Source organism: Somniosus microcephalus, chromosome 31, assembly GCF_052327205.1.
Source record: "Somniosus microcephalus isolate GS21.2 chromosome 31, FLI_Smic_1.0, whole genome shotgun sequence".
Classification (NCBI taxonomy): domain Eukaryota; kingdom Metazoa; phylum Chordata; class Chondrichthyes; order Squaliformes; family Somniosidae; genus Somniosus; species Somniosus microcephalus.
In genome coordinates, this window is record NC_141017.1 from 7,434,201 (window position 1) to 7,452,579 (window position 18,379).

The 18,379-nt window shown below is 51.5% G+C and overlaps 1 protein-coding gene across 1 annotated transcript in view; it reads left to right on the forward strand.

The window, feature by feature from the left end:
* LOC147097552 (uncharacterized) overlaps positions 1–18,379 on the forward strand; it is a 111,102-nt gene that overhangs the window by 60,576 nt on the left and 32,147 nt on the right. The window lies entirely within an intron of this gene.

An 18,379-nucleotide genomic window follows, 5' to 3' on the forward strand; every position in this document is an offset into this window, starting at 1 on the left:
CGGTGCTGGGTCCCTTGCTGTTTGTGGTCTACATTAATGACTTGGATATGAATGTAAAAGGTATGATCAGTAAGTTCGCGGATGATACAAAAATTGGTAGGGTGGTAAATAGCGAGGAGGGTAGCCTCAGTCTGCAGGATGATATAGATGGGTTGGTCAGATGGGCGGAACAGTGGCAAATGGAATTTAACCCGGAAAAGTGCGAGGTGATGCACTTTGGGGGGACTAACAAGGCAAGGGAATACACAATGAATGGTAAGACCCTAGGCAAGACGGAGGGTCAGAGGGATCTGGGTGTGCAAGTACACAGATCCCTGAAGGCGGCGGAACAGGTGGATAAGGTGGTAAAAAAGGCATATGGGATACTTGCCTTCATTAGCCGAGGCATTGAATATAAGAGCAAGGAGGTTATGATGGAACTGTATAAAACACTGGTTAGGCCACAGCTGGAATACTGTGTGCAGTTCTGGTCGCCACACTACAGGAAGGATGTGATCGCGTTGGAGAGGGTGCAGAGGAGGTTCACCAGGATGTTACCGGGGCTGGAGCGCTTCAGCTATGAAGAGAGACTGGGCAGATTGGGTTTGTTTTCCTTGGAGCAGAGGAGGCTGAGGGGGGACATGATTGAGGTGTACAAAATTATGAGGGGCATAGATAGGATGGATGCTGAGGAGCTTTTTCCCTTCGTAGAGGGGTCAATAACTAGGGGGCATAGATTCAAGGTAAAGGGTGGGAGGTTTAGAGGGGATTTGAGAAAGAACTTTTTCACCCAGCGGGTGGTTGGAGTCTGGAACTCACTGCCTGAAAGGGTTGTGGAGGCAGGAACCCTCACAACATTTACGAAGCATTTGGATGAGCACTTGAAATGCCATAGCATACAAGGCTACGGACCAAATGCTGGAATATGGGATTAGATCAGACAGGGCTTGATGGCCGGCGCGGACACGATGGGCCGAAGGGCCTCTATCCGTGCTGTATAACTCCATGGCCTAGAAATTCAGTTGGTTGCGCCAGCAGTTAGCGCCTAAAGAAAAGTGAATGTCGGGCGCTATGCGTGTTGCGCCCGGGCGCAGCGCAGTTTGCGCCTCACCCCAAATTAAGTTGGCCGTTAGCGCCGGCGCAAAGTTTAGCGCCCGCCCGGATGCGCGCGCAGAAAATGACGTCACATCCTCGTGCAACGCCCTTTGGCCGCCCCGATTCCAAACTTCAATCGGACCGCCCCATTGTGCGGCTGGTGGCCGGAGCGTTTGAAAAAGGGAACGCAACACAGCCAGCACGGGCCCCGGGGGGCGCAAATTAAAGGGGACGTACCCTCCAGTATAAAGGCCAGCCATTTTGCAGCAAACACTCTTGTGCAACGCATTTCTGGACACACAACAAGGAGGATAGCTAACTGGTTTCAAGCAGCAACAGCTCAGGTATTTTTGGACTCAGGCCAGAGCGCTGCAAGTGGCCTTTTGGAAATTTGACTGTTTGCCAGGATTTGATGGGGGTTGCATGGGGTGCCAACGCGGAGCTGCAGCGCCATGTCCGTAGGGCTTGCAGACGCATTGTGAGAGGGGCAGCCCTGGCTAGAGGCAGAGGGGGCAACAGGCGTCGGCCACGTAGGCCTTACCCAGTCAGGCTATACCGCCAGCAGCACTCCTACCTCAACATGACTGGCGCGCGATGTGTTATAAGGCTCTGATTCCGAAAGGAGGTGGTTGCAGAGATCTGCCACCTGCTTCGCAGAGATCTGCGTCCAAAGCTCAGGTGCAGGACGTCTCTGTCGGTGGAAGTGAAGGTGACGGTGGCATTGAACTTCTATGCCACCGGCTCCTTCCAATCCGCTGCTGGGGACATAGCTAACATCTCCCAGTACGGCGCGCATCGCTGCATCCGCCAGGTGACCGAAGCACTGTTCAGAAGGAGACGCCAATTCATCTCCTTCCCCATGGCCCTGGAGAGCCAGCATCAGCGCGCATTGGGATTTGCAAGACTCGCGGCCTTCCCCTTGGTGCAGGGCACCATTGACTGTACGCATGTGGCTTTGCGGGCCCCTCTGGAGCATGGCGAGCAGTATCGCAACAGGAAGGGCTACCATTCTCTGAATGTGCAGCTGGTGTGTGACCACAAGCAGCGCATCATGGCTGTCAATGCCAGCTTTCCAGGCAGCAGCCACGATGCGTTTATCCTGCGGCAGAGTACTGTGCATGACATGTTCGAGGCACAGCCTCCCCCAAGAGGATGGCTACTCGGGGACAAAGGCTATCCTTTGTGTACCTGGCTCATGACCCCGCTCCGCGCGCCCAGGACCGCTGCTGAAGAGGCATACAACGAGAGCCATCAAACCACCCGCAACATCATCGAGCAAACTATTGGGGTCCTCAAGCAGCGGTTCCACTGCCTTGATCGCTCCGGAGGATCTCTGTAGTATTCGCCGGACCGGGTCTCCCAATTTGTGGTAGTTTGCTGCATGCTACACAACCTGGCTATCCGCAGGACTCAGGCACTGCCACCTGACGTTGGACCACCACCTCAGGAGGAGGAGCAGGAGGAGCAGGAGGAGGAGGAGGAGGAGCAGGAGTACGTTCCCAGGAGGGAGCGACCAGGGCCAAGGGCCGCGCGACGCCACCTTATTACACGTTACTTCTAAGCCCCCTGTCAGGGAATGCCTTGTGGCCATGAGGGAAGATGAATGCAGCCGCTCCACAAGCCCTCAGCCGGCGAAGCCAACAAACACTAACAAGAACAACCATGGAGACTCTATGAATAAAGATAATTATTTATTACACAAAAATGAAAACCCCTTCCCACATGAATCCCCATAAACAATCAACGGGCCCCACAAAAAGCCCAACAAACGACTCACTCCCACAAACTGGGGAGGAGTAACTCCACATTTGTACAATCCTGGCCTCAACCTCGGCCTTAACGCAAAAAATAAGCCCACGAACCAAACAACCATGGGCAAAAGAAAGATGGCCACCGCCATATAAAACGAAAGCTGGCCACACCCTCTACTGAGTGGCCCGCGAGGGCGAGACCTTGTCCAGCCTTTTGACTCCCCTGCCCGGCCTGCTGCTCCTTCGCAAGCTCTGCCCAGTGGCTGCTGCGAGGCTGGGGGAAGGCGCCTGAGGCTCAGATGTCCTTCCGCCAGATGCCCTTGGGGGGCGGCCTACACGGCCTTTGGGCCTCGAGGGGCCGGCTGCTGAGTGGCGCACCTGAGCCTGGCCACCATCAGCTCCAGCCGCTTGCCCTTGACGCCCCAGTGGGGGAGTGGCGGCGACGGATGGCGCAATGTGGGCAAGCTGGCGTCTGGGATGCGCTGGCTGGTGCTGTGGCGCGCTGGCACTCGGCCGGGCCCGCACTGCAGGATCCGCACCAATCAGCCGAGGGGCGGCTCGCTGGGATGCTGCAGCGCGGCGGGTGCCCTGGCGATGCCTGCCTGAGACAGCGCGTGTGGCAGCAGTGAGTGCCCCTGTTGTCCTGGTGTACACCCGCATCACACCCGCCAGGGACTTGACGGCATCAGTGAGCATGCGGCCACTCGCGGCAGTTGATGCCCCGAACTCGCGCACACTGGTCGCCAGCGACTCGATGGCCTCAGGCATGCGCCCCACTACGCGTATGAGCTCCGTGTGGCGCCGGTCCGAATCCTCGGCCATCTTGTCCAGCTTCCGCGCCTCCTCCGAGCTGAAGGTGGCCGGACTGGAGTCGGGACTCTCCCGCTGGGGAGCAGGGGACCGAACTAGGGGAACCTTGCCACGTTGGTGGCGGCGAGTGTCCCGATCAACTGCACTCCCCTCTGATCCTTCCCCCCTTTGGGGGGAAGGCCGCGGCCCACGCGCAGGGCTCCTGGGTGGCTGGACGCCACTGGTCCCAGCAGCTGCAATCCCCTGCGACAGTTGGTCCAGGCACTCGTCCAGTGAGGACGTGTCAATCATTTCGTCCTCTCCTGCGGGAACTGAGTGTTCCCCTGATGGTCCGGCTTGCTCTTGCTCCTCCTCCTCCTCCTCCTCCTCCTCCTCCTGCTCAGAGGGGCTGTCACTGGCAGCTTCAGGGACCTGGTCGTCACCAGCTGAAAGCAGGAATGCACAAGAGTAGCTTCAGAGTGAGGAGACGGCATCAGCGAGGGAGTCAGGACTGGTGGCATTCAGCGCATTGGTGGGACAGTGGCAAAGGAGGTAGCTCGGATGCGCAAGTGCGATGCGAGAGGGCCAAAAGGCGAGGTCCTTACCATTGCCGGGCAGTGGAGGGTCGGCTACTCCGCACGCTGTGGGCACGATCAGCCGGGCTCCCATGAGCCCACTCACGCGCTCCTCCAGGGGAGTGAGCTTCTGCAGCTTGGCGCGGCCTCCCCTGGTCCTGGCACGGGCCTGGTGATTATTGGCAAGTTTAGCCTGCAAGAGAAAGGACGGGCTGTAAGTACGGAGTGTAGCCCTGATGTAGTGTGCACTGCCTCCCATGGTGGAATAGCTTGGCCAGAGTGTAGCCCTGATGTACTGTGCACTGCCTCCCATGGTGGAATAGCTTGGCCAGAGTGTAGAGTGCAGAATGGGCAATTGATGCTCATGACTGTCCCAAAGCTGCTGGCTGAGGGCTGGCCATTAGGCCTTTCAGCTCCCTTTGCCCATCATGTCAGGTGTACATGCAAGAATGAGGAGGAGACTAGAAAGGGTACTCACCCTGACAATCCTGGTCAGGTCGTTGTATTTTTTCCGACATTGGGTGTGGGTCCTGGGGGCATCGCCGGTGACCGTCACCCTGTTGGCGATCTGCTTCCAGGCTCTGGTGTATTCTTGGTGGGTCGGATTCCTCCCAGTCTCTGGGAACAAGATCCTGCGCCTCTTCTCCAGAGCTGTCACCATTATTCCCAGATCACGCTCTGAGAAGCGCAGGGCACGCTCACGGGCCTTCTCTGGCGTTGCCATGACTCCCTGGGGCTGAGCAGCAGTGTTGAGGCCTATTTGCAAAGCTGCAGTGTGCAGGGTGTGGCAGCAGACCAAATCGTCCCTTCCCCCTTTAAGAGCTGGTCGGCGCCACGGGGTCTGCTGTCAATCAAAAAATGACCGCACCTGCGCTGCGCCCTGCCTCGGCGCTATCCCTCTGCACCGCCGGCTTAGCGCCTAAAGATAGTAGTGGAACGCCTCTTTTAGCGCTCCAGCAACCTCTTAGGGCGAAGCGACTGAATTTCCGGCAAGGGGGCGCAACTTTGGGGCGGGCGCTAACTTCGGGCGGGCGCTAACGTTAGCGCCCCAAAACTGGCTATACTGAAATTCTAGGCCAGTGTCTCTTGCTCTCCTTTTGCATTTTTCAATTCCGAGGTGTCCCTCATGAATCCTTTTGAGCATGTCTTGACGTAGAGCCTGTGGAATGACTATTCTGTTCTGTTTTAGTAATAGTCCACTTGCGACACTCAATTCTGACCTTATGTGAAAATATTTTGGACAGGAACCTTTTGGCCAACCATGATGAATGTTCTCTATTACTGTTTGTAATACTGTATCTTTTACTGTTTCTTCTGTTATTTGCTTTGATTTTGTGTCTGACACGGGCAGCGCAGCAGTGACCATACTCACATGAACATCCACGTCTTCTTCAGTAGAGCTCACATGACTCATTGTGGGTGCTCGGGATTGTAAAGTCTGTGGGTTGTTTAGTTAATTAATACACAGACTCCAAGAGTAACTTAAAACAGGACTTTACTATTCGAAGGTCAGGGCGAATCTGCCCAATAATCCTGACACAGCACTTATATACCGGTGTGGTCACCGTCGGTATTACAGTATACAGAAGCCAACAAAGTAGTGCAACACCTAAAGTAGTTCTCTTAAAGGTGGACGGTTACATACAATAGTTCTCTTAAAGGTAGATGGGTACATACACTACAATCCTCCCTTTTTAGCTTACAACATACTGATTCCCCATTAAACATACATTATAACATATATACAACTTTATGCAAGACAGTTCACAGATTCAGTCTCTCTGGAGGTTTCCGGACTCTGTCCGGATAACGCCTCGGTGGTGTCGTAACACCCGGCAGGGTAGTAGGTGCTTCTGGCAAGGTCGATTTGGCTTGAAGGACAGTGTCAGGTTCATCTGATTCCAGTATTACCAGATCGGAGGTAGGTGTTCTGGGTATCTCTGTCTCAACATTAACCGTGTAAGGTGGTGGAGTAGGTTGGCCATTTGTGGCTGACCCTATGATCTGGTCAACATGGCGCCTTATTATACTGTCCCCAATGTCCACCGTATACATCAACGGCCCTAGCCTTTTTCCAATAGTTCCAGGCTGCCATTTCTCGGTACGGTAGTCCCGGGCCAAAACTTGTTGACCTATCTGAAAAGATCTAGTTGGCCTTTCATTCATGCCCTGGAATTGCCGGTCCTCTACGTCCCTTCTGACGTTCGGCTTAAGCAAATCCAGCCGGCATCTTAGTCGTCTATTAAAAAACATCATGGCGGGAGTTTGATTTGTGACCGCATGTGTTGCATTCCTGTACGCCAACAAGAAGCTATCCACCTTATGTTGTAAGTTAATGGCTTCATTACCCATGGCCTTTATGGCCTTCTTGAAGGTCTGGACAAACCTTTCAGCCAATCCATTGGAGGCGGGATGGTATGGAGCTGACGTGTAGTGCTTAACCCCATTGCTCTTTAAGAATTTCTTGAATTCTTCGGACACAAATTGCGGTCCATTATCAGAACAGATCTGTTCCGGCAGCCCATTCCTAGCAAACATGGTCCTTAACACTGTGATGGTTTTTTCCGTGGTGGTGGTGGACATCTTTATTACCTCCGGCCACTTGGAGTGTGCATCCACCGCTATTAGAAACATTGAGTCCATAAATGGACCAGCAAAGTCGATGTGTACCCTTTGCCAAGGAGATGAGGGCCACTCCCATGGATGCAGAGAAGCCTGTGGTGGCGCGTTTTGGACCTTCTGGCATCCTAGACAGCTCTTAGTGATTTCTTCGATGTCCCCATCAATGCCTGGCCACCACACGAACGCTCTTGCTAGGTTCTTCATTTTCACTCCACCCAGATATCCCTCGTGCAGCTCCTTTAACACCTTCTGTTGAAGTTTGGGTGGAATCACCACTCTAGATCCACACATCAGGGTTCCTCGACACACTGACAGCTGTTCTTTTCTCTGCGAAAATGCTGGCAGCGTTGGTTCGCCCTGTGCTGGCCATCCCTCCACCGTTAAATCATAGACTCGTGAGAGAGTCGGGTCATTTCTTGTTTCATTTTCGATCATCGAATTTGTTACTGGTAGACATTCCACTATGGATGAGTGGAACATCTCTACCGGGTCCACTGTAGTCGCTTCTTCTACTATCGGCAATGGCAAGCGCGATAACCCATCAGCATTTCCATGCTGTTTGGACCTTTTGTATTCGATGTCATATTGGTGTGCCCCAAGTAACACGGACCACCTCTGTAACCTTTGCGCTGTCATGGTGGAAACGGCCTTGTTAGGGTTGAATATGGACACCAACGGCTGGTGGTCTGTCAGTAATGTGAACTTCTTGCCCTGCAGGTAATGATTGAATTTCTTTACGCCCCACACAAGGCTGAGGGCCTCCCTATCTATTTGAGCATAATTTCGCTCCGCGGAGGTCAATGATCGGGACGCGAATGCCACTGGCCTTTCTGAGCCATTTGGTAACTTGTGTGAAAGTACTGCTCCAATTCCATAGGGGGAAGCATCACAAGCTAGACGAAGAGGTAACGTTGGGTTGAAATGAGCCAACACTTCTTCAGAGGTAATCAATGCCTTGCTTCTGCGAAAGGCCTTCTTACATTCCTCACTCCACTTCCATGGTACTTCTTTCCGCAACAGAGCATTCAGCGGATGCAGCACCGTGGATAGATTCGGCAGAAACTTGTGATAATAATTAATCAACCCCAAGAATGATCTTAACTGTGATATGTTTTCCGGAGCGGGGGCCTTCACGACAGCTTCTATCTTGTCAGGTGACTTGTGCAGCCCCTCTCGGTCAATGACACGACCGCAGTACGAGATCCGTTTTTGGAAGAACTCACATTTCTTGCGATTAACTCGAAGGCCATATTCCTTCAACCTAGTGAGCACCAGTTTCAAATTTGTGAGGTGTTCTTCCTCGTCTTCTCCCGTAATCAGGATATCGTCTAAGTAACACTGCGTGCTTGGAATTCCTTGTAATACCTGCTCCATGGCCCTCTGCCAAATTGCTGGAGCCGAAGCTACCCCAAAAACCAGTCTATTATAACGATACAAGCCTCTGTGTGTGTTGATGGTGAGGTACCGACGCGACTCTTCCTCGACTTCCATTTGTAAGTATGCCTGTGCCAGGTCTATCTTGGTGAAGTGTTTCCCTCCAGCCAACGAAGCAAAGATATCTTCAATCCGCGGAAGCGGGTATTGTACCGTGTGAAGCACCGGATTCACTGTGATCTTGAAGTCTCCGCAGATGCGGACCTTCCCCGGTCCCCCTGGCTTGTTACTTGGTGAAGACTTCATGACGGGAACAATGGGCGTGGCCCACTCACTCCAGTCCACTTTTGACAGTACCCCTGATCGTTCAAGTTCTTCCAGTTCTGCCTCCACAGCAGGTCGTATCGCGTAAGGTACCGATCTGGCTTTGAAAAATTTTGGGCTTGCATGTTCTGCAATCTTAACCTTTGCTTTAATTCCTCGCAGTGTTCCCAGTCCTTGCTGGAATACCTCTTTAGCTTCGTCCAATATTCTGGACAACCGTTCAGATTTGACATCTTCCTTTCCGGAATCTACCGTCATGGTGTTTAGTGAATGCCAGTCTATCTTTATTTTCCTGATCCACTCCCGTCCCAGAAGTGGTGGACCTCCCTCAGGCAACACATACAGGTCCATCCTTTGGTGATCTTTGTCCTTGTATCTCACCTTGACTTCTATCTTTCCGATGGGGTATACTTTGTGCCCCGTGTATGTCTGCAATACTAGTTCCGTATCCCGTAGGGGAATATGCTTGAATAACTTTTTATAATCATGCTTATTCATGACCGTCAACGCCGATCCGGTGTCCAGTTCCATTTTCACTTGGACTTTTGCAATCTGTAGTGTGATCCAGATAGCTTGTCGGTCAGCTTCATTACTCACATTGTGAATTCTCAGACTATCCAGCTCCTGGCCGTTTGGGTCTGAGTCCGAATTCTGTTCGTCTGAACGGTGGCATAGTGGTTAGCACTGTTGCCTCACAGCGCCAGGGACCCGGGTTCGAATCCGGCCTCGGGTGACTGTCTGTGTGGAGTTTGCACATTCTCCCCGTGTTTGCGTGGGTTTCCTCCGGGTGCTCCGGTTTCCTCCCACAGTCCAAAGATGTGCGGGTTAGGTTGATTGGCTATGATAAATTGACCCTTAGTGTTAGGGGGATTAAATACGTGGGGTTACGGGGATAGGGTGGGATGTGTGTTGGTGTAGGGGTTACGGGGATCGGGTGGGATGTGTGTCGGTGCAGGCTCGATGGGCCGAAATGGCCTCTATCTGCATTGTGGGGTTTCTGTAATTCTGTGACCTTGTGTACCTTGTTGTACTTTTCCTGTGATGGCTTCCTTTGGTTGTTGGTCTTCTTCCCTGACCGGCATACCTTAGCTATGTGACCCAGTTTGCCACATTTCCTACATTCCTGGTTCTTAAACCAGCATTGGTTCTGGTCGTGTGTTGTCTTCCCACAACGATAGCATTTTGTTGTACTCGAGGTAATTTGATCCACACTGAGTGCCGCTGCCTTTAGCTGCATTTCCACAGTTCCCTTCGCTGCGGCTTTGTGCGATGCTGCAATAAGGACAGCCCTGTCAAGTGTAAGGTCGTTCTCTTCGAGTAGTCGCTTTTGCGTTCCTTCCTTTGACAACCCGCACACGAACTTGTCTCGCAATGCCTCTGTCAGATTCCCTCCAAACTGGCAGTGTTTCGCTAGTCTACGCAGTTCGACCAAGTATTCTGCGTTGCTTTCATCTTTCCTTTGCGTTCTCGCATAGAATTTGGATCGTTCCACTAACATCAGTGGTGCGGGGTTAAAATGATCCTTCAGGACAGCAACAATATCATCGAAAGTCTGATCCGCCGGTTTAGCTGGTGCTAGTAGATGCTTCAAGAGCCCGTATGTCTTCGCGCCCATCAAGTTTAGCAAGGTTATAGCTTTGTCATCTTCTTCTATTTTATTGGCCTCACCATAGATCTCAATGCGTTCCACATACGTGGCCCAGTCTTCTACCTCGGAGTTAAAATCGTTGATGTTACCACGCTTAGGCATCTTCCTCTCTTCCTGATAACACCACGGATTATTTCTTTAAATTTTCTTTTTTTTTCAAGATGGCGGTTCCCGCGAAAATGGCAGTTTCCCGCGCTTATCTTCTCTCCCCGCCCACTTCAATGGCGGTTCCCCACTTCTGTCTTCTTCTCCGCCTAATGGCGGTTTCCCGCGTTTCTTCCCCTGGCGGGAGGGGTACACTTTCCCCACGGGCGACGGCCGCTGGCTTTCAGGTTCACAGCCTGCGCGTCGGCTTCAGTGCTTTCCCTTTTCTCAGCAGGGCAACCGGCGCTGGGTACACCCCGTTGACGGCGAACAGTTTCAGCCGCTGGGCTGGCTCTCGCTCAGTTCCCCTTGCTCGGGCTCTGTCTCTCTCCCGCTCGCTCGGCTCTACCGGCGCTGGGTACACCCCGTTGACGGAGAACAGTTTCAGCCGCTGGACTGGCTCTCGCTCAGTCTCCCTTGGTCGGCTCTGCCTCTCCCGCTCGCTCGGCTCCCAATCGCGCCTCCCAGCCCTCTCGCAGTCCGGTGCTTCCCTCCCCGGCTGCGGCTGAGTTTATCTCTTCCCGCGCCTACGTTCCCGGTCGCAGCGCTTCGTGGCTTCAGTCGCAGCCCGGCCTTTTTCGCCGGTCGCGGTCTAGCTGTCTCACGACGCCGTTGCGTCCCCAGCCTGTCTGTACCGCGGCTTCCTTGCTCCACGATGTCCCAGTCTCAGCGCCTCTGGACCCGACTTCTGTCCGGCTCCTTTCCCCCTCGACCGTGGTCGAGTGCACCGCCCTTATCCTCCGGTTATTCTTTTTACTTTCCCTTACTCACAGTCATCGTGGCCGCCTTGCTTCTCGTGCTGATCGGCTCACTCCTCACCGTGGCAGAAGGGACAGTCAGTGCCTGTTGCTGATGGAAGTCTTTGTCTCTAAATTCTTCCTCCTTTCTAGTTCTGCAGCCTCGAGTTTTCTCCCAGCAGAACGACGAGGGCGGGTGCCTCTTCTCGACGCTCGTTAACTGCTTCGGAAGTATTGTTGCCGCAGGGTACGATCGGACTCGTCGCCACTGTAAAGTCTGTGGGTTGTTTAGTTAATTAATACACAGACTCCAAGAGTAACTTAAAACAGGACTTTACTATTCGAAGGTCAGGGCGAATCTGCCCAATAATCCTGACACAGCACTTATATACCGGTGTGGTCACCGTCAGTATTACAGTATACAGAAGCCAACAAAGTAGTGCAACACCTAAAGTAGTTCTCTTAAAGGTGGACGGTTACATACAATAGTTCTCTTAAAGGTAGACGGGTACATACACTACAGGGATAGTGCATCTGCTAACACTATGTATTTGCCTGGTGTGTAGATCAGTTCAAAGTCATATCTTTGCAGCTTCATCATGAGCCGTTGAATCCTTGGAGACATCTCTTTCAGGTTTTTTTTAATGATGGCAACCAGAGGGCTGTGGTCTGTCTCAACTGTGAAGGTGGGAAGTCCATATATGTAGCCATGAAACTTTTCTAGTCCAACTACCAAGCCTAGACATTCCTTTTCAATCTGGGCGTATCGACACTCAGTATCAGTCATAGACCTGGAGGCATAGGCAACAGGCTTCCAATCTTCACCCTCTGCTTGCAGCAAGACCGCACCTAGGCCATCTTTTGATGCATCCATTGACACTTTGATTCTTTTTGTTGGGTCAAAGAAGGTTAGCACAGGTGTGGTTGTCAGCACTGTTTTGAGGTTTATCCACTCTTGTTCATGTCTTTCTGTCCATGCGAACTCATTTGTTTTATGTAGCAGGTCTCGCAGACAGGCTGTCTTGGCTGACAAGTTAGGAATGAACTTTCCAATGAAGTTTATCATCCCCATGATGTGTAGCACTCCATTTTTGTCAGTGGGTCAGGGCATTTTGAGTATGGCGTTTACTTTTTCCATATCTGGCTCTATTCCTTTACCAGTTAGATTATCTCCTAGGAAAGTGACTTCCTGGACGCCAAACTGACACTTGGCTTTGTTGAGCTTCAGTCCATTCCGGCGTATGCTCTGTAGCACTTTAGTCAATCTCTCATTGTGTTCTTTCAGTGTGGAGCCCCAGATGATGATGTCATCAACATAGACCCGAACTCCTTCCAGACCTTCAATTATGTGTTCCATCGCTCTATGAAAGATTTCAGATGCAGATATTATCCCGAAAGGCATTCTGAGGAAACAATACCTGCCAAATGGTGTGTTGAAGGTACAGTATTTGGTGCTCTCTTCATCCAGTTTTAGTTGCCAAAATCCTTGTGAGGCATCGAGCTTTGTAAAGTATCTGGCACCTGACATTTCACTGGTGATTTCTTCTCGCTTGGGAATCTGGTAGTGTTCACGTTTTATGTTTGCATTTAAGTCCTTTGGATCCATGCATATTCTTAGATCATTGTTCTTTTTCTTTACACATACCATGGAGTTAACCCAGTCTGTTGGCTCTTCGACTTTCCTGATGACTCCTAGTGTGGTCATTCTGTCCAGTTCATTCTTGAGCCGGTCACGCAGGGGTGCTGGAACTCTTCGTGGAGCATGTACCACTGGCTGAGCATCCTGCTTTAGCTGGATCTTGTAAGTGAATGGTAGAACTCCAAATCCTTTGAACACATCCTGGAAATTATTCACAACAGAATCCACCGAGTCATCTGGTCTGCTTATGGCACAGTTTATACGGTAGACTCTCTTGATCAGTTCTAAGTCCTCACAAGCTTTGTCACCTAGTAGAGAATCAAGTCTTTCAGCCACAACAGAAAACATGAGATGATGCACTTTGTCTTTGACTGTCACTTTAAGTCTGCATACACCTAAGCTATCTATTTTCTGTCCATTATAGTCCTTCAGTAGTACTGACTTTTTCTGTATTTTGGGCTTTTCTTTCATATTGTTAATGTCACTCATACTGATTAAGTTTGCTTTTGCCCCAGTGTCTAGTTTCAAGGTAACTAATGCTCCATTTACCTGCAGTGGGATCATCCATTTGTCCTCTTTTACTGCATTAACTTTATGTTCAGCATTGTCCATTTCTGAGGGCTGCACTTTTTCTGTATCCTTTTTGATATTGTCACATGACACCATTCGTACAAAAAATGTCTCACTTAAATCAGTGTCCTCAATTACATTAACTCGTTGCCCATTCTTAGTTTTTACTTTTGAAAAGCATTGTTTGGCAAAGTGATTCTTTCCATTACACTTTGTGCACATTTTTCCAAAAGCTGGGCATTGTTTTAACTGGTGTTTGTAACCACAGCGTTTACAATTAAAAATTTCATCCTCCGATTGCTTTTCATTTCTGTTCTGCCCACGTTTCTTCCCCTTGTAGGACACAGCACCGACAGCAGCATTATCACTCATTACAATCGCATCATTATTGATTTCACTGAAAGTCTTCGCGTGCTTTCGAGCTAGCTTGCTGGCTTGGCATATTTTCACCGCATTTTCCAAATTTAGTTCGGTTTCTCTCAACAGACGTTCCCTGACTTTTTTATCATGAATACCAAACACAATCTGGTCACAAATCATGGATGCTTTGAGCTCAGAGAAATTACATGTCTGTGCTTTCAGTTTCAGATCAGTTATAAAGCTATCAAAAGTCTTATTTTGTTGCTGTGTCTGAGAACGGAAGATGTATCTTTCATACGTCTCATTCTTTTTGGGAGAACAATGTGCATCAAATTTCTGTAGCACATCGTCTAATTTGTCCCTGTTCTCCACTGGATTAAATACAAATGTATTAAATACCTCTATCGCCTGTGGGCCTGCAACCGTAAGCAGCAACGCTATCTTCCTTGCGTCTGGATTCGTACCGAATCCGATGGCTGCAATGTAGAGTTCGAATTGTTGTTTAAGAGTCTGCCAATTGTAGTCGATGTGTCCTGTGAGTTTCAAATGCTCTGGTGGCTTCAAATTCTCCATTTCACTTTTCACAATTTTCAGCAGATCTTCACCATCCTGGTACCATGTTATGTTCATTAATAAATAGACATTCTTATTATGAACACAGCTAGCTTTTGCTAGACCTTTTATTGAGAACATGTGGACTAGGTACAGTATCTGTAGAGGCTTCCACCTTGACTGCTGCCTTGTGGGTAGCCTAGTGCCTCATGGGTAATGTAGTCTTAATATATATACAGCTGGGTAGTGTAGTCTTATACATACAGCTATATACAGCTCTACACAGCTCTACGGCTCCACCTAGTGTCCACTATAGAATGACATGTTATTGATCATTACACTATTTCTTATGTTATTATGTAATCCTGTGCGGAAGGCAACAGGAAACACCTCAGCGACTCATTCCTGGTCAGAGGCTCAAGAAATCTTGGCGGAGAAATTGAATCAGACTGAGCCCATTGTACTGGTGCTTAAGGGTCCAATATGGCGGGTGGGGAGCGCGCTCATTCCGCGCTGGAAGTGCGCTGGTCCCCATATTGTTAAAGGTTCCTCCAAAGGCGTCCAGGGCGTGTGCCTGAAACATGTGTTTGACACTTTGCACATGGAACTAGGGGGCCTGAGGCCTTTACACAATCTGTCAGTGAGTGACTGCAGCGTGCGCCGTGCTCGCTGCGATCAGTAATCTCAGCAACTTGGCAACCAAACCAGCCATCCTTAAAGGGACCCCTGGAGGCTGACACCTGAATGGTGAAGTAATCATATTTTTACTTACCTCATTGTGAAGCCGGGAAGAGCAGGAATTCTCCTCCCAACCCACATTAATTCTATGGGCCGCTGCCTGCAACCTCTCACCCACCCGCCACACACCCCACCCCGCCGACTGCCTACCCTCCCCCGACCATCTCTCCACTCCCCCTCCTGACTGCCCGCCCCCTCAACCCCGAGCTCTCCAAACTACCTCTGCTGGTGTCTGGGTCAGCCAATCATGGTGCTTCCTGGGTCTGGGGAGCTCCCTCTTGGGCCTGGGACCAGCAAGCTCCCTCTGGGGCCTGGGACCAGCGAGCTCCCTCTGGGGCCTGGGACCAGTGAGCTCCCTCTGGGGCCTGGGACCAGTGAGCTCCCTCTGGGACCGTGACTGGGGAGCTGCCTGTGGGGCCTGGGTCTGGGGAGCTGCCTCTGGGGCCTGGGTCTGAGGAGCTGCCTCTGGGGCCTGGGACCAGCGAGCTCCCTCTGGGGCCGTGACTGGGGAGCTGCCTGTGGGGCCTGGGTCTGGGGAGCTGCCTCTGGGACCTGGGTCTGGGGAGCTGCCTCTGGGGCCTGGGTCTGAGGAGCTGCCTCTGGGGCCTGGGTCTGGGGAGCTCCCTCTGGGGCCTGGGTCTGGGGAGCTGCCTCTGGGGCCTGGGTCTGAGGAGCTGCCTCTGGGGCCTGGGTCTGGGGAGCTGCCTCTGGGGCCTGGGTCTGGGGAGCTGCCTCTGGGGCCTGGGTCTGGGGAGCTGCGTCTGGGGCCTGGGTCTGGGGAGCTGCCTCTGGGGCCTGGGTCTGGGGAGCGCACTCTGGGACTGTGACTGGGGCCTGCAGCTCGCCGGTAGTAAACCATTGGGGCCGGAGGATCAATTTCCCATGGTCCTGCCATGGGCCGCTTTAGCCGCGCAGTGTGCGCTGCACCGAGATCGCGTCTGATTCAGGCGAGATCCAATTACTCAACAACAACAACAACGTGCATTTATATAGTGCCTTTAACGCAGTAAAACGTCCCAAGGTGCTGCACAGGAGTATTTTAAGACATAAAATTTGACACCAATCCACAGAAGGATAAATTAGGGCAGGTGACCAAAAGCTTGGTCAAAGAGGTAGGTTTTAAGGAGCGTCTTAAAGGAAGAAAGAGAGGTAGCGAGGTGGAGAGGTTTAGGCAGGGAATTCCAGAGCTTAGGGCCCAGGCAACAGAAGGCATGGCCACCAAAGGTTGAGCGATTATAATCAGGGATGCTCAAGACGGCAGAATTAGAGGAGCGCAGGTATCTCGGGTGGGGTTGTGGGGCTGGATGAGATTATAGAGATAGGGAGGGGCGAGGTCATGGAGGGATTTGAAATCAAGGATGAGAATTTTGAAATCGATGCGCTGCTTAACCGGAAGCCAATGTAGGTCAGCGAGCGCAGGGGTGATGGGTGAACGGGACTTGGTGCGAGTTTGGACCCAGGCAGCCAAGTTTTGGATCACCTCACGTTTACGCAGGGTGGAATGTGGGAGGCCGGCCAGGAGTGCGTTGGAATAGTCCAGTCTAGAGCTAACAATGGCATGGATGAGGGTTTCAGCAGCGGATGAGCTGAGGCAAGTGCGGAGATGGGCGATGTTACGGAGGTGGAAGTAGGCGGTCTTTGTTATGCTGCAGATATGTGGTCAGAAGCTCATTTCAGGGTCAACTATGACACTAAGGTTGCGAACAGTGTGGTTCAGCCTCAGACAGATGTTAGGGAGAGGGATGGAGTCAGTGGCTAGGGAACGGAGTTTGTGGCGGGGACCGAAAACAATGGCTTCGGTTTTCCCAATATTTAATTGGAGAAAATTTTTGCTCATCCAGAACTGTATGTTGGACAAGCAGTCTGACAATTTAGAGACCGTGGAGGGGTCGAGAGAAGTGGTGGTGAGGTAGAGCTGTGTGTCGTCAGCGCACATGTGGAAACTGACGCTGTGTTTTTGGATGATGTCACCAAGGGGCAACATGTAGATGAGAAATACGAGGGGGCCAGGGATAGATCCTTGGGGGACACCAGAGGTAACGATGCGGGAGCGGGAAGAGAAGCCTTTGCAGGTGATTCTCTGGTTACAATTAGATAGATAAGAATAGAACCAGGCGAGTGCAGTCCCACCCAGCTGGACAACGGTGGAGAGGCATTGGAGAAGAATGGAGTGGTCAATGTGTGAAAGGCTGCAGACAAGTCAAGAAGGACGAGGAGGGATAGTTTACCTTTGTCACTGTCACAAAGGATGTAATTTGTGACTTTGATGAGAGCTGTTTCGGTACTGTGGCAAGGGTGGCAACCTGATTGGAGGGATTCAATCATGGAATTGCGGGAAAAATGGGCACAGTTTTGAGAGGCAACAACACGTTCAAGGACTTTGGAGAGGAAAGGGAGGTTGGAGATGGGGCAGTAGTTTGCAAGGATGGAGGGGTCAAGATTTGTTTTTTTGAGGAGAGGGGTGATGATGGTAGATTTGAGGGAGGGGGGGACAGTACCTGAGGAGAGAGAACCGTTAACAATATCCACTAACATGGGAGCCAGAAAAGGAAGTTGGGTGGTCAGCAGTTTGGTGGGAATAGGGTCGAGGGAGCAGGAGGTGGTTCTCATAGACAAGATGAGCAATGAGCATGGATAGGTCATGAGGGGAGATCGGAGATAAACTGGAGAAAGATGTGAGTTCAGGGCTAGGGCAGGGGGGAGCCTTTAGAGGAAGCTTGGCTCAGTGGGCTAGGGGAAGGAAGGGAAGTGGCAGAGGGAGCTGAATGGATGGTCTCAATCTTAGAGACAAAGAAGTCCATGAGCTCCTCACATTTGTTATCGGAGGTAAGGGTGGAGGAGACAGGGGAGAGGGGTTTAAGAAGACGGTTAGCAGTAGAGAATAGGAGCCGGGGTTTATCTTTGCATTCCAGAATGATTCTGGAATAGTGAGCAATTTTGGCAGACGAGAGCAGGGCCTGATAGTACTTTATGTGGTCCAGCCAGACCTGGCGGTGAATGGCTAAACCAGTTGTCCACCATATCCGTTTAAGTCTGCGTCCCTTGGACTTAAGGGAGTGCAGATGAGAGTCGTACCAGGGGGAGTGGCCAGGGTGAGAGAGGGTAATTGTTTTAGTAGGGACTAGGGCATCAAAGGTGGTGGTGAGGGTGCGGTTGAGCAGGAATGTCATGGTGAATGGAGGGCCAGAGGTGGACAGTTGGGATTTCATAAGTGCAGTTGTAAGAGAATTTTTTTCCAGGGGCGGACACAGAAGGAAGTAGGGTTGAGATGGGGTGGATGAAAGGGGGATGTGGGTGGAGAGCGATACGAGGAAATGGTCAGTGAAGGCCTTATCTGCAATTGACACGATGGGAGTAGCGAGGCCACGAGAGATGGCAAGGTCGAGGGAGTGGCTGTGAGTATGGGTTGGGGAGTTTACATGGAGGGAGAGATTAAGGGAGGATAGGAGAGCAGTGAACTCAGAGGAGAGAGAGCATGATGA